General features: G+C 49.0%; 15 non-coding genes across 15 annotated transcripts; 9 read left to right on the top strand and 6 right to left on the bottom strand.

Annotated features, from left to right (window-relative positions):
* Positions 1 to 1450: 1450 nt before the first annotated feature.
* On the top strand, positions 1451 to 1522 carry Trnap-ugg (transfer RNA proline (anticodon UGG)). Its single transcript has one exon. It is a non-coding gene; the product is annotated as a tRNA-Pro (tRNA).
* A 624-nt stretch (positions 1523 to 2146) lies between these two features.
* On the bottom strand, positions 2147 to 2219 carry Trnav-uac (transfer RNA valine (anticodon UAC)). The gene has a single exon. It is a non-coding gene; the product is annotated as a tRNA-Val (tRNA).
* Positions 2220 to 2441: 222 nt separating this feature from the next.
* On the top strand, positions 2442 to 2513 carry Trnap-cgg (transfer RNA proline (anticodon CGG)). Its single transcript has one exon. It is a non-coding gene; the product is annotated as a tRNA-Pro (tRNA).
* Positions 2514 to 4304: 1791 nt separating this feature from the next.
* On the top strand, positions 4305 to 4376 carry Trnap-ugg (transfer RNA proline (anticodon UGG)). The gene has a single exon. It is a non-coding gene; the product is annotated as a tRNA-Pro (tRNA).
* A 624-nt stretch (positions 4377 to 5000) lies between these two features.
* Positions 5001 to 5073, bottom strand: Trnav-uac (transfer RNA valine (anticodon UAC)). The gene has a single exon. It is a non-coding gene; the product is annotated as a tRNA-Val (tRNA).
* Positions 5074 to 5295: 222 nt separating this feature from the next.
* On the top strand, positions 5296 to 5367 carry Trnap-cgg (transfer RNA proline (anticodon CGG)). Its single transcript has one exon. It is a non-coding gene; the product is annotated as a tRNA-Pro (tRNA).
* A 1791-nt stretch (positions 5368 to 7158) lies between these two features.
* Trnap-ugg (transfer RNA proline (anticodon UGG)) lies at positions 7159 to 7230 on the top strand. The gene has a single exon. It is a non-coding gene; the product is annotated as a tRNA-Pro (tRNA).
* A 624-nt stretch (positions 7231 to 7854) lies between these two features.
* Positions 7855 to 7927, bottom strand: Trnav-uac (transfer RNA valine (anticodon UAC)). Its single transcript has one exon. It is a non-coding gene; the product is annotated as a tRNA-Val (tRNA).
* A 221-nt stretch (positions 7928 to 8148) lies between these two features.
* Positions 8149 to 8220, top strand: Trnap-cgg (transfer RNA proline (anticodon CGG)). The gene has a single exon. It is a non-coding gene; the product is annotated as a tRNA-Pro (tRNA).
* A 1791-nt stretch (positions 8221 to 10011) lies between these two features.
* On the top strand, positions 10012 to 10083 carry Trnap-ugg (transfer RNA proline (anticodon UGG)). The gene has a single exon. It is a non-coding gene; the product is annotated as a tRNA-Pro (tRNA).
* A 624-nt stretch (positions 10084 to 10707) lies between these two features.
* Trnav-uac (transfer RNA valine (anticodon UAC)) lies at positions 10708 to 10780 on the bottom strand. The gene has a single exon. It is a non-coding gene; the product is annotated as a tRNA-Val (tRNA).
* A 221-nt stretch (positions 10781 to 11001) lies between these two features.
* On the top strand, positions 11002 to 11073 carry Trnap-cgg (transfer RNA proline (anticodon CGG)). Its single transcript has one exon. It is a non-coding gene; the product is annotated as a tRNA-Pro (tRNA).
* A 2487-nt stretch (positions 11074 to 13560) lies between these two features.
* Trnav-uac (transfer RNA valine (anticodon UAC)) lies at positions 13561 to 13633 on the bottom strand. The gene has a single exon. It is a non-coding gene; the product is annotated as a tRNA-Val (tRNA).
* A 222-nt stretch (positions 13634 to 13855) lies between these two features.
* Positions 13856 to 13927, top strand: Trnap-cgg (transfer RNA proline (anticodon CGG)). Its single transcript has one exon. It is a non-coding gene; the product is annotated as a tRNA-Pro (tRNA).
* A 217-nt stretch (positions 13928 to 14144) lies between these two features.
* Trnav-aac (transfer RNA valine (anticodon AAC)) lies at positions 14145 to 14217 on the bottom strand. The gene has a single exon. It is a non-coding gene; the product is annotated as a tRNA-Val (tRNA).
* Between the last annotated feature and the right edge of the window lie 28 nt (positions 14218 to 14245).

The raw sequence follows: 14245 nt of genomic DNA, 5'->3' as shown, positions 1-14245 counted from the left end.
TTGGCGTAAAAATCACTTTGCGGAAACGCACAATGCAGGTATTTCGCATTCGTACGCAACAATCGACAGCACCCTTGCCTGTCTGAATGCCACCACGAATAAGAGCCCAAGAAGTCGTCGGACAAGCTCGCGGCCGAGTCCTCGGTAGCATCAGCTACTCTTGCTTTCCGTACGAGCTACCGTCAATTCGCGCAGTCGCTATTGCATATGATGTCACCAAAAGCAATCACTTCGTTAGCGGCAAGGAGCCCGGGCCCTGCGGTAGCTCTACATGGAGGCACCAGCAGCCCCGACAGGCCGCCTCTGGCGCGCCGGCGTCCGGACCCGCGACCCCTAATGACGTTGCAGTCGATGTATTTCTTAATATCGCTTTTGGATGAAGCAAGCCAGGTGTAAATCACACAGTATTTTACTGATGTTCTGGAAACGCAAATTTAGAACAAGTAGAACATTATATAAAATTTGTTGTGTGGTCGAGCGGAACCCACCCTTCGCTCTTCCCAGATTATCGTTGCTGCACGGAATGATTGTTAAAGCACCGACGGCTTCAGAGTTCGTCTTCTCCAACGTTTGCTTTTGCAGTACATTCCGCAATCTTTTCGTTATGAGTCGTCTGTTTCGGTTTCCCGATGTAGTTTTGCTCACAGCTCCCGACTTCTCTTAACCCCGAGCCACCACTAGCCGAAAATTCCGCACTGCAGTCCGGTCAATCTGCAGAGCTCGATAAGAGCATCGCGGTCGTTCCTGAGCTAATGAAACGGCCGTGTCTGTAGTTGTTCCCAGATGTCTCCCACAGCAACGGCCTCCCGGACGCCTGCATTACAGGAGTACGCCTCTACTCCCAGCCATACAATTGCATTTGAAAGCAGAATAACATGAGCTACAGAGCAACTCCGACTTTTGTGTCTGACCTACTTTTAATGATACTGTGGTCGGTTTAGTTACTACTATCGCTGCTGGACGAAGCAGACCAGTTGAAAGCCACACGGTATTCTTGTAACGAACAGGTAATGGAAATTTAGGTAAAACGATATCAAAAAAAGTTGCGTGGTGGAGCGACACATACAGTTGGCTCTTCGTAGATGATCATTGCTGCACGGAATAATTCTTAAGGCACCGACGCCTTCAGGAGTCGTGTTTGGAAGTTTTGCTTGCAGTATATTCCGCTATCTTTTCGTTATGAGTTGGTGTTTCGGCTTCCCGGTGTTTTTTTGTTTAGTGCATTTGCCTTCCCTTGACGCTAAGAAAGCACATGACGAAAGTGAAACACCACCGTCTGTTCATCTGCAGAGTGCGATGAAATTATTCACTCTACATTCATTGCCTTTAATATTCTTTCCATCAGTGGTGGGCGCTGCCTTCAGAAAGCGCTTTTCTTTCTGATTTACATGAAAGTTTGTGTTCCTCGGAGCTGGACTGCTTGGGATTACCTTCACTGCCACCGGCAGGTGGCTCGTTGGTCTAGGGGTATGATTCCTGCTTTGGGTGCAGGAGGTCCCGGGTTCAAACCCCGGACGAGCCCTATCGTTTTGACCGTGCTGAAGAGTAGGTGGAGCACACCCACGTTTGTAGCTCTGCAATGAAGAACAGATGCGTGCCGCAGCACGCTGTGTGTGGCCCTACGGTCATGAAGGGACCGTTTGATATGGCAAGAATCTGATACCAGTAAATTACATAGGTCGATTTCTGTAGAAGAGCCGACAGTAATCTTGCATGCAACGGAAAACAAAGGTTGTCTTTGCAGAACGTGTGCACCGTGAGTGGAGACGAAGCTCAATCGTGGAGCAGTCTACCTTCATCTGATTAGCGACAACGTCAACCAAAGAGTGGGATACAAGACTGAGCGTAGTTACGAGTTTCTCACTATTAGTTATGTTCACACTTCAACAGAGTTGTGACAAGGCGAGTGCAAAGAGATCAGGAAAGCCAGTATGAAGCGAACTTGAAGTAGTCTTGAAGAAATGGATACTAAATTTTGCAGGCCAGAATGGAGCTACGAGCGTTCTGAGTTACTGAATACCGGTGCACTATGGGAGCAAGAGCATTTGACAGTAAAATGAGGTAGCACACGACATTTATTATCCCGCACACGCAGACGTGACGTTATCTCGGAAATGGAATCCTAAAACGGGTTTAAAAAAAGTCGTGCTTCCGCCCGGGATCGAACCGGGGACCTTCTGCGTGTAAAGCAGACGTGATAACCGCTACACCACGGAAACGACGGTTTTGCCGTTGTACTACCTGGAAAACCGTAGCTCCAACAGATTTTTTCCTGCGTAAGCAAGGGCATCGGCTACGAGCTCCGTCCGATTCTAGAAGTTGCTATAGTAAAAGACAACGATAAAAACAATCAAACCGCAACAGCCAGGGAGAACGCTGGGTGAGCAGCAGCTCTGCACGGTGATAGCAAGAACGGAGGCGATAGTCATGTGCATCGAGAAGGCTCGTTGGTCTAGGGGTATGATTCCTGCTTCGGGTGCAGGAGGTCCCGGGTTCAAATCCCGGACGAGCCCTTGCGTTTTGTGCAAACGTGTGGCGACTACCGGCATGCCGGCGGCTGTTCCGCGCATTTCCTGCCCTCCAGGTAAGCACAAAAACCTAGTAGCCGGTTCTGAAAGAGTTTCATGTATCATTTGAGCCATCTGCAGCCTGGTGGTTGGACGTTTGAAATTGATTTAAATGTTCACAGTAGAGATTGTAGCAAGTGTCTTGTTGAGTGCGACGAAAAAGTGATTACGCCCGGAATCGAAACGGAGACCTTCTGCCTGTTAGGCAGACGTGATAACCGCTACACCACGGAAACTGCTAAGCTCTGAGATCCACATGTGACACAACTTGCAGGACGATCACAACTTTGGCGTAAAAATCACTTTGCGGAAACGCACAATGCAGGTATTTCGCATTCGTACGCAACAATCGACAGCACCCTTGCCTGTCTGAATGCCACCACGAATAAGAGCCCAAGAAGTCGTCGGACAAGCTCGCGGCCGAGTCCTCGGTAGCATCAGCTACTCTTGCTTTCCGTACGAGCTACCGTCAATTCGCGCAGTCGCTATTGCATATGATGTCACCAAAAGCAATCACTTCGTTAGCGGCAAGGAGCCCGGGCCCAGCGGTAGCTCTACATGGAGGCACCAGCAGCCCCGACAGGCCGCCGCTGGCGCGCCGGCGTCCGGACCCGCGACCCCTAATGACGTTGCAGTCGATGTATTTCTTAATATCGCTTTTGGAAGAAGCAAGCCAGGTGTAAATCACACAGTATTTTACTGATGATCTGGAAACGCAAATTTAGAACAAGTAGAACATTATATAAAATTTGTTGTGTGGTCGAGCGGAACCCACCCTTCGCTCTTCCCAGATTATCGTTGCTGCACGGAATGATTGTTAAAGCACCGACGGCTTCAGAGTTCGTCTTCTCCAACGTTTGCTTTTGCAGTACATTCCGCAATCTTTTCGTTATGAGTCGTCTGTTTCGGTTTCCCGATGTAGTTTTGCTCACACCTCCCGACTTCTCTTAACCCCGAGCCACCACTAGCAGAAAATTCCGCACTGCAGTCCGGTCAATCTGCAGAGCTCGATAAGAGCATCGCGGTCGTTCCTGAGCTAATGAAACGGCCGTGTCTGTAGTTGTTCCCAGATGTCTCCCACAGCAACGGCCTCCCGGACGCCTGCATTACAGGAGTACGCCCCTACTCCCAGCCATACAATTGCATTTGAAAGCAGAATAACATGAGCTACAGAGCAACTCCGACTTTTGTGTCTGACCTACTTTTAATGATACTGTGGTCGGTTTAGTTACTACTATCGCTGCTGGACGAAGCAGACCAGTTGAAAGCCACACGGTATTCTTGTAACGAACAGGTAATGGAAATTTAGGTAAAACGATATCAAAAAAAGTTGCGTGGTGGAGCGACACATACAGTTGGCTCTTCGTAGATGATCATTGCTGCACGGAATAATTCTTAAGGCACCGACGCCTTCAGGAGTCGTGTTTGGAAGTTTTGCTTGCAGTATATTCCGCTATCTTTTCGTTATGAGTTGGTGTTTCGGCTTCCCGGTGTTTTTTTGTTTAGTGCATTTGCCTTCCCTTGACGCTAAGAAAGCACATGACGAAAGTGAAACACCACCGTCTGTTCATCTGCAGAGTGCGATGAAATTATTCACTCTACATTCATTGCCTTTAATATTCTTTCCATCAGTGGTGGGCGCTGCCTTCAGAAAGCGCTTTTCTTTCTGATTTACATGAAAGTTTGTGTTCCTCGGAGCTGGACTGCTTGAGATTACCTTCACTGCCACCGGCAGGTGGCTCGTTGGTCTAGGGGTATGATTCCTGCTTTGGGTGCAGGAGGTCCCGGGTTCAAATCCCGGACGAGCCCTATCGTTTTGACCGTGCTGAAGAGTAGGTGGAGCTCACCCACGTTTGTAGCTCTGCAATGAAGAACAGATGCGTGCCGCAGCACGCTGTGTGTGGCCCTACGGTCATGAAGGGACCGTTTGATATGGCAAGAATCTGATACCAGTAAATTACATAGGTCGATTTCTGTAGAAGAGCCGACAGTAATCTTGCATGCAACGGAAAACAAAGGTTGTCTTTGCAGAACGTGTGCACCGTGAGTGGAGACGAAGCTCAATCGTGGAGCAGTCTACCTTCATCTGATTAGCGACAACGTCAACCAAAGAGTGGGCTACAAGACTGAGCGTAGTTACGAGTTTCTCACTATTAGTTATGTTCACACTTCAACAGAGTTGTGACAAGGCGAGTGCAAAGAGATCAGGAAAGCCAGTATGAAGCGAACTTGAAGTAGTCTTGAAGAAATGGATACTAAATTTTGCAGGCCAGAATGGAGCTACGAGCGTTCTGAGTTACTGAATACCGGTGCACTATGGGAGCAAGAGCATTTGACAGTAAAATGAGGTAGCACACGACATTTATTATCCCGCACACGCAGACGTGACGTTATCTCGGAAATGGAATCCTAAAACGGGTTTAAAAAAAGTCGTGCTTCCGCCCGGGATCGAACCGGGGACCTTCTGCGTGTAAAGCAGACGTGATAACCGCTACACCACGGAAACGACGGTTTTGCCGTTGTACTACCTGGAAAACCGTAGCTCCAACAGATTTTTTCCTGCGTAAGCAAGGGCATCGGCTACGAGCTCCGTCCGATTCTAGAAGTTGCTATAGTAAAAGACAACGATAAAAACAATCAAACCGCAACAGCCAGGGAGAACGCTGGGTGAGCAGCAGCTCTGCACGGTGATAGCAAGAACGGAGGCGATAGTCATGTGCATCGAGAAGGCTCGTTGGTCTAGGGGTATGATTCCTGCTTCGGGTGCAGGAGGTCCCGGGTTCAAATCCCGGACGAGCCCTTGCGTTTTGTGCAAACGTGTGGCGACTACCGGCATGCCGGCGGCTGTTCCGCGCATTTCCTGCCCTCCAGGTAAGCACAAAAACCTAGTAGCCGGTTCTGAAAGAGTTTCATGTATCATTTGAGCCATCTGCAGCCTGGTGGTTGGACGTTTGAAATTGATTTAAATGTTCACAGTAGAGATTGTAGCAAGTGTCTTGTTGAGTGCGACGAAAAAGTGATTACGCCCGGAATCGAAACGGAGACCTTCTGCCTGTTAGGCAGACGTGATAACCGCTACACCACGGAAACTGCTAAGCTCTGAGATCCACATGTGACACAACTTGCAGGACGATCACAACTTTGGCGTAAAAATCACTTTGCGGAAACGCACAATGCAGGTATTTCGCATTCGTACGCAACAATCGACAGCACCCTTGCCTGTCTGAATGCCACCACGAATAAGAGCCCAAGAAGTCGTCGGACAAGCTCGCGGCCGAGTCCTCGGTAGCATCAGCTACTCTTGCTTTCCGTACGAGCTACCGTCAATTCGCGCAGTCGCTATTGCATATGATGTCACCAAAAGCAATCACTTCGTTAGCGGCAAGGAGCCCGGGCCCAGCGGTAGCTCTACATGGAGGCACCAGCAGCCCCGACAGGCCGCCGCTGGCGCGCCGGCGTCCGGACCCGCGACCCCTAATGACGTTGCAGTCGATGTATTTCTTAATATCGCTTTTGGAAGAAGCAAGCCAGGTGTAAATCACACAGTATTTTGCTGATGATCTGGAAACGCAAATTTAGAACAAGTAGAACATTATATAAAATTTGTTGTGTGGTCGAGCGGAACCCACCCTTCGCTCTTCCCAGATTATCGTTGCTGCACGGAATGATTGTTAAAGCACCGACGGCTTCAGAGTTCGTCTTCTCCAACGTTTGCTTTTGCAGTACATTCCGCAATCTTTTCGTTATGAGTCGTCTGTTTCGGTTTCCCGATGTAGTTTTGCTCACAGCTCCCGACTTCTCTTAACCCCGAGCCACCACTAGCAGAAAATTCCGCACTGCAGTCCGGTCAATCTGCAGAGCTCGATAAGAGCATCGCGGTCGTTCCTGAGCTAATGAAACGGCCGTGTCTGTAGTTGTTCCCAGATGTCTCCCACAGCAACGGCCTCCCGGACGCCTGCATTACAGGAGTACGCCCCTACTCCCAGCCATACAATTGCATTTGAAAGCAGAATAACATGAGCTACAGAGCAACTCCGACTTTTGTGTCTGACCTACTTTTAATGATACTGTGGTCGGTTTAGTTACTACTATCGCTGCTGGACGAAGCAGACCAGTTGAAAGCCACACGGTATTCTTGTAACGAACAGGTAATGGAAATTTAGGTAAAACGATATCAAAAAAAGTTGCGTGGTGGAGCGACACATACAGTTGGCTCTTCGTAGATGATCATTGCTGCACGGAATAATTCTTAAGGCACCGACGCCTTCAGGAGTCGTGTTTGGAAGTTTTGCTTGCAGTATATTCCGCTATCTTTTCGTTATGAGTTGGTGTTTCGGCTTCCCGGTGTTTTTTTGTTTAGTGCATTTGCCTTCCCTTGACGCTAAGAAAGCACATGACGAAAGTGAAACACCACCGTCTGTTCATCTGCAGAGTGCGATGAAATTATTCACTCTACATTCATTGCCTTTAATATTCTTTCCATCAGTGGTGGGCGCTGCCTTCAGAAAGCGCTTTTCTTTCTGATTTACATGAAAGTTTGTGTTCCTCGGAGCTGGACTGCTTGGGATTACCTTCACTGCCACCGGCAGGTGGCTCGTTGGTCTAGGGGTATGATTCCTGCTTTGGGTGCAGGAGGTCCCGGGTTCAAATCCCGGACGAGCCCTATCGTTTTGACCGTGCTGAAGAGTAGGTGGAGCTCACCCACGTTTGTAGCTCTGCAATGAAGAACAGATGCGTGCCGCAGCACGCTGTGTGTGGCCCTACGGTCATGAAGGGACCGTTTGATATGGCAAGAATCTGATACCAGTAAATTACATAGGTCGATTTCTGTAGAAGAGCCGACAGTAATCTTGCATGCAACGGAAAACAAAGGTTGTCTTTGCAGAACGTGTGCACCGTGAGTGGAGACGAAGCTCAATCGTGGAGCAGTCTACCTTCATCTGATTAGCGACAACGTCAACCAAAGAGTGGGATACAAGACTGAGCGTAGTTACGAGTTTCTCACTATTAGTTATGTTCACACTTCAACAGAGTTGTGACAAGGCGAGTGCAAAGAGATCAGGAAAGCCAGTATGAAGCGAACTTGAAGTAGTCTTGAAGAAATGGATACTAAATTTTGCAGGCCAGAATGGAGCTACGAGCGTTCTGAGTTACTGAATACCGGTGCACTATGGGAGCAAGAGCATTTGACAGTAAAATGAGGTAGCACACGACATTTATTATCCCGCACACGCAGACGTGACGTTATCTCGGAAATGGAATCCTAAAACGGGTTTAAAAAAAGTCGTGCTTCCGCCCGGGATCGAACCGGGGACCTTCTGCGTGTAAAGCAGACGTGATAACCGCTACACCACGGAAACGACGGTTTTGCCGTTGTACTACCTGGAAAACCGTAGCTCCAACAGATTTTTCCTGCGTAAGCAAGGGCATCGGCTACGAGCTCCGTCCGATTCTAGAAGTTGCTATAGTAAAAGACAACGATAAAAACAATCAAACCGCAACAGCCAGGGAGAACGCTGGGTGAGCAGCAGCTCTGCACGGTGATAGCAAGAACGGAGGCGATAGTCATGTGCATCGAGAAGGCTCGTTGGTCTAGGGGTATGATTCCTGCTTCGGGTGCAGGAGGTCCCGGGTTCAAATCCCGGACGAGCCCTTGCGTTTTGTGCAAACGTGTGGCGACTACCGGCATGCCGGCGGCTGTTCCGCGCATTTCCTGCCCTCCAGGTAAGCACAAAAACCTAGTAGCCGGTTCTGAAAGAGTTTCATGTATCATTTGAGCCATCTGCAGCCTGGTGGTTGGACGTTTGAAATTGATTTAAATGTTCACAGTAGAGATTGTAGCAAGTGTCTTGTTGAGTGCGACGAAAAAGTGATTACGCCCGGAATCGAAACGGAGACCTTCTGCCTGTTAGGCAGACGTGATAACCGCTACACCACGGAAACTGCTAAGCTCTGAGATCCACATGTGACACAACTTGCAGGACGATCACAACTTTGGCGTAAAAATCACTTTGCGGAAACGCACAATGCAGGTATTTCGCATTCGTACGCAACAATCGACAGCACCCTTGCCTGTCTGAATGCCACCACGAATAAGAGCCCAAGAAGTCGTCGGACAAGCTCGCGGCCGAGTCCTCGGTAGCATCAGCTACTCTTGCTTTCCGTACGAGCTACCGTCAATTCGCGCAGTCGCTATTGCATATGATGTCACCAAAAGCAATCACTTCGTTAGCGGCAAGGAGCCCGGGCCCAGCGGTAGCTCTACATGGAGGCACCAGCAGCCCCGACAGGCCGCCGCTGGCGCGCCGGCGTCCGGACCCGCGACCCCTAATGACGTTGCAGTCGATGTATTTCTTAATATCGCTTTTGGAAGAAGCAAGCCAGGTGTAAATCACACAGTATTTTACTGATGATCTGGAAACGCAAATTTAGAACAAGTAGAACATTATATAAAATTTGTTGTGTGGTCGAGCGGAACCCACCCTTCGCTCTTCCCAGATTATCGTTGCTGCACGGAATGATTGTTAAAGCACCGACGGCTTCAGAGTTCGTCTTCTCCAACGTTTGCTTTTGCAGTACATTCCGCAATCTTTTCGTTATGAGTCGTCTGTTTCGGTTTCCCGATGTAGTTTTGCTCACAGCTCCCGACTTCTCTTAACCCCGAGCCACCACTAGCCGAAAATTCCGCACTGCAGTCCGGTCAATCTGCAGAGCTCGATAAGAGCATCGCGGTCGTTCCTGAGCTAATGAAACGGCCGTGTCTGTAGTTGTTCCCAGATGTCTCCCACAGCAACGGCCTCCCGGACGCCTGCATTACAGGAGTACGCCCCTACTCCCAGCCATACAATTGCATTTGAAAGCAGAATAACATGAGCTACAGAGCAACTCCGACTTTTGTGTCTGACCTACTTTTAATGATACTGTGGTCGGTTTAGTTACTACTATCGCTGCTGGACGAAGCAGACCAGTTGAAAGCCACACGGTATTCTTGTAACGAACAGGTAATGGAAATTTAGGTAAAACGATATCAAAAAAAGTTGCGTGGTGGAGCGACACATACAGTTGGCTCTTCGTAGATGATCATTGCTGCACGGAATAATTCTTAAGGCACCGACGCCTTCAGGAGTCGTGTTTGGAAGTTTTGCTTGCAGTATATTCCGCTATCTTTTCGTTATGAGTTGGTGTTTCGGCTTCCCGGTGTTTTTTTGTTTAGTGCATTTGCCTTCCCTTGACGCTAAGAAAGCACATGACGAAAGTGAAACACCACCGTCTGTTCATCTGCAGAGTGCGATGAAATTATTCACTCTACATTCATTGCCTTTAATATTCTTTCCATCAGTGGTGGGCGCTGCCTTCAGAAAGCGCTTTTCTTTCTGATTTACATGAAAGTTTGTGTTCCTCGGAGCTGGACTGCTTGGGATTACCTTCACTGCCACCGGCAGGTGGCTCGTTGGTCTAGGGGTATGATTCCTGCTTTGGGTGCAGGAGGTCCCGGGTTCAAATCCCGGACGAGCCCTATCGTTTTGACCGTGCTGAAGAGTAGGTGGAGCTCACCCACGTTTGTAGCTCTGCAATGAAGAACAGATGCGTGCCGCAGCACGCTGTGTGTGGCCCTACGGTCATGAAGGGACCGTTTGATATGGCAAGAATCTGATACCAGTAAATTACATAGGTCGATTTCTGTAGAAGAGCCGACAGTAATCTTGCATGCAACGGAAAACAAAGGTTGTCTTTGCAGAACGTGTGCACCGTGAGTGGAGACGAAGCTCAATCGTGGAGCAGTCTACCTTCATCTGATTAGCGACAACGTCAACCAAAGAGTGGGATACAAGACTGAGCGTAGTTACGAGTTTCTCACTATTAGTTATGTTCACACTTCAACAGAGTTGTGACAAGGCGAGTGCAAAGAGATCAGGAAAGCCAGTATGAAGCGAACTTGAAGTAGTCTTGAAGAAATGGATACTAAATTTTGCAGGCCAGAATGGAGCTACGAGCGTTCTGAGTTACTGAATACCGGTGCACTATGGGAGCAAGAGCATTTGACAGTAAAATGAGGTAGCACACGACATTTATTATCCCGCACACGCAGACGTGACGTTATCTCGGAAATGGAATCCTAAAACGGGTTTAAAAAAAGTCGTGCTTCCGCCCGGGATCGAACCGGGGACCTTCTGCGTGTAAAGCAGACGTGATAACCGCTACACCACGGAAACGACGGTTTTGCCGTTGTACTACCTGGAAAACCGTAGCTCCAACAGATTTTTCCTGCGTAAGCAAGGGCATCGGCTACGAGCTCCGTCCGATTCTAGAAGTTGCTATAGTAAAAGACAACGATAAAAACAATCAAACCGCAACAGCCAGGGAGAACGCTGGGTGAGCAGCAGCTCTGCACGGTGATAGCAAGAACGGAGGCGATAGTCATGTGCATCGAGAAGGCTCGTTGGTCTAGGGGTATGATTCCTGCTTCGGGTGCAGGAGGTCCCGGGTTCAAATCCCGGACGAGCCCTTGCGTTTTGTGCAAACGTGTGGCGACTACCGGCATGCCGGCGGCTGTTCCGCGCATTTCCTGCCCTCCAGGTAAGCACAAAAACCTAGTAGCCGGTTCTGAAAGAGTTTCATGTATCATTTGAGCCATCTGCAGCCTGGTGGTTGGACGTTTGAAATTGATTTAAATGTTCACAGTAGAGATTGTAGCAAGTGTCTTGTTGAGTGCGACGAAAAAGTGATTACGCCCGGAATCGAAACGGAGACCTTCTGCCTGTTAGGCAGACGTGATAACCGCTACACCACGGAAACTGCTAAGCTCTGAGATCCACATGTGACACAACTTGCAGGACGATCACAACTTTGGCGTAAAAATCACTTTGCGGAAACGCACAATGCAGGTATTTCGCATTCGTACGCAACAATCGACAGCACCCTTGCCTGTCTGAATGCCACCACGAATAAGAGCCCAAGAAGTCGTCGGACAAGCTCGCGGCCGAGTCCTCGGTAGCATCAGCTACTCTTGCTTTCCGTACGAGCTACCGTCAATTCGCGCAGTCGCTATTGCATATGATGTCACCAAAAGCAATCACTTCGTTAGCGGCAAGGAGCCCGGGCCCAGCGGTAGCTCTACATGGAGGCACCAGCAGCCCCGACAGGCCGCCGCTGGCGCGCCGGCGTCCGGACCCGCGACCCCTAATGACGTTGCAGTCGATGTATTTCTTAATATCGCTTTTGGAAGAAGCAAGCCAGGTGTAAATCACACAGTATTTTACTGATGATCTGGAAACGCAAATTTAGAACAAGTAGAACATTATATAAAATTTGTTGTGTGGTCGAGCGGAACCCACCCTTCGCTCTTCCCAGATTATCGTTGCTGCACGGAATGATTGTTAAAGCACCGACGGCTTCAGAGTTCGTCTTCTCCAACGTTTGCTTTTGCAGTACATTCCGCAATCTTTTCGTTATGAGTCGTCTGTTTCGGTTTCCCGATGTAGTTTTGCTCACAGCTCCCGACTTCTCTTAACCCCGAGCCACCACTAGCCGAAAATTCCGCACTGCAGTCCGGTCAATCTGCAGAGCTCGATAAGAGCATCGCGGTCGTTCCTGAGCTAATGAAACGGCCGTGTCTGTAGTTGTTCCCAGATGTCTCCCACAGCAACGGCCTCCCGGACGCCTGCATTACAGGAGTACGCCCCTACTCCCAGCCATACAATTGCATTTGAAAGCAGAATAACATGAGCTACAGAGCAACTCCGACTTTTGTGTCTGACCTACTTTTAATGATACTGTGGTCGGTTTAGTTACTACTATCGCTGCTGGACGAAGCAGACCAGTTGAAAGCCACACGGTATTCTTGTAACGAACAGGTAATGGAAATTTAGGTAAAACGATATCAAAAAAAGTTGCGTGGTGGAGCGACACATACAGTTGGCTCTTCGTAGATGATCATTGCTGCACGGAATAATTCTTAAGGCACCGACGCCTTCAGGAGTCGTGTTTGGAAGTTTTGCTTGCAGTATATTCCGCTATCTTTTCGTTATGAGTTGGTGTTTCGGCTTCCCGGTGTTTTTTTGTTTAGTGCATTTGCCTTCCCTTGACGCTAAGAAAGCACATGACGAAAGTGAAACACCACCGTCTGTTCATCTGCAGAGTGCGATGAAATTATTCACTCTACATTCATTGCCTTTAATATTCTTTCCATCAGTGGTGGGCGCTGCCTTCAGAAAGCGCTTTTCTTTCTGATTTACATGAAAGTTTGTGTTCCTCGGAGCTGGACTGCTTGGGATTACCTTCACTGCCACCGGCAGGTGGCTGGTTGGTCTAGGGGTATGATTCCTGCTTTGGGTGCATTAGGTCCCGGGTTCAAATCCCGGACGAGCCCTATCGTTTTGACCGTGCTGAAGAGTAGGTGGAGCTCACCCACGTTTGTAGCTCTGCAATGAAGAACAGATGCGTGCCGCAGCACGCTGTGTGTGGCCCTACGGTCATGAAGGGACCGTTTGATATGGCAAGAATCTGATACCAGTAAATTACATAGGTCGATTTCTGTAGAAGAGCCGACAGTAATCTTGCATGCAACGGAAAACAAAGGTTGTCTTTGCAGAACGTGTGCACCGTAAGTGGAGACGAAGCTCAATCGTGGAGCAGTCTACCTTCATCTGATTAGCGACAACGTCAACCAAAGAGTGGGATACAAGACTGAGCGTAGTTACGAGTTTCTCACTATTAGTTATGTTCACACTTCAACAGAGTTGTGACAAGGCGAGTGCAAAGAGATCAGGAAAGCCAGTATGAAGCGAACTTGAAGTAGTCTTGAAGAAATGGATACTAAATTTTGCAGGCCAGAATGGAGCTACGAGCGTTCTGAGTTACTGAATACCGGTGCACTATGGGAGCAAGAGCATTTGACAGTAAAATGAGGTAGCACACGACATTTATTATCCCGCACACGCAGACGTGACGTTATCTCGGAAATGGAATCCTAAAACGGGTTTAAAAAAAGTCGTGCTTCCGCCCGGGATCGAACCGGGGACCTTCTGCGTGTAAAGCAGACGTGATAACCGCTACACCACGGAAACGACGGTTTTGCCGTTGTACTACCTGGAAAACCGTAGCTCCAACAGATTTTTTCCTGCGTAAGCAAGGGCATCGGCTACGAGCTCCGTCCGATTCTAGAAGTTGCTATAGTAAAAGACAACGATAAAAACAATCAAACCGCAACAGCCAGGGAGAACGCTGGGTGAGCAGCAGCTCTGCACGGTGATAGCAAGAACGGAGGCGATAGTCATGTGCATCGAGAAGGCTCGTTGGTCTAGGGGTATGATTCCTGCTTCGGGTGCAGGAGGTCCCGGGTTCAAATCCCGGACGAGCCCTTGCGTTTTGTGCAAACGTGTGGCGACTACCGGCATGCCGGCGGCTGTTCCGCGCATTTCCTGCCCTCCAGGTAAGCACAAAAACCTAGTAGCCGGTTCTGAAAGAGTTTCATGTATCATTTGAGCCATCTGCAGCCTGGTGGTTGGACGTTTGAAATTGATTTAAATGTTCACAGTAGAGATTGTAGCAAGTGTCTTGTTGAGTGCGACGAAAAAGTGATTACGCCCGGAATCGAACCGGGGACCTTCTGCCTGTTAGGCAGACGTGATAACCGCTACACCACGGAAACTGCTAAGCTCTGAGATCCACATGTGACA

Source organism: Schistocerca gregaria, chromosome 2, assembly GCF_023897955.1.
Source record: "Schistocerca gregaria isolate iqSchGreg1 chromosome 2, iqSchGreg1.2, whole genome shotgun sequence".
Lineage (NCBI taxonomy): Eukaryota > Metazoa > Arthropoda > Insecta > Orthoptera > Acrididae > Schistocerca > Schistocerca gregaria.
The sequence above is the reverse complement of the archived record's forward strand: the minus strand, read 5'-3'. Positions and strand labels throughout refer to the sequence as shown.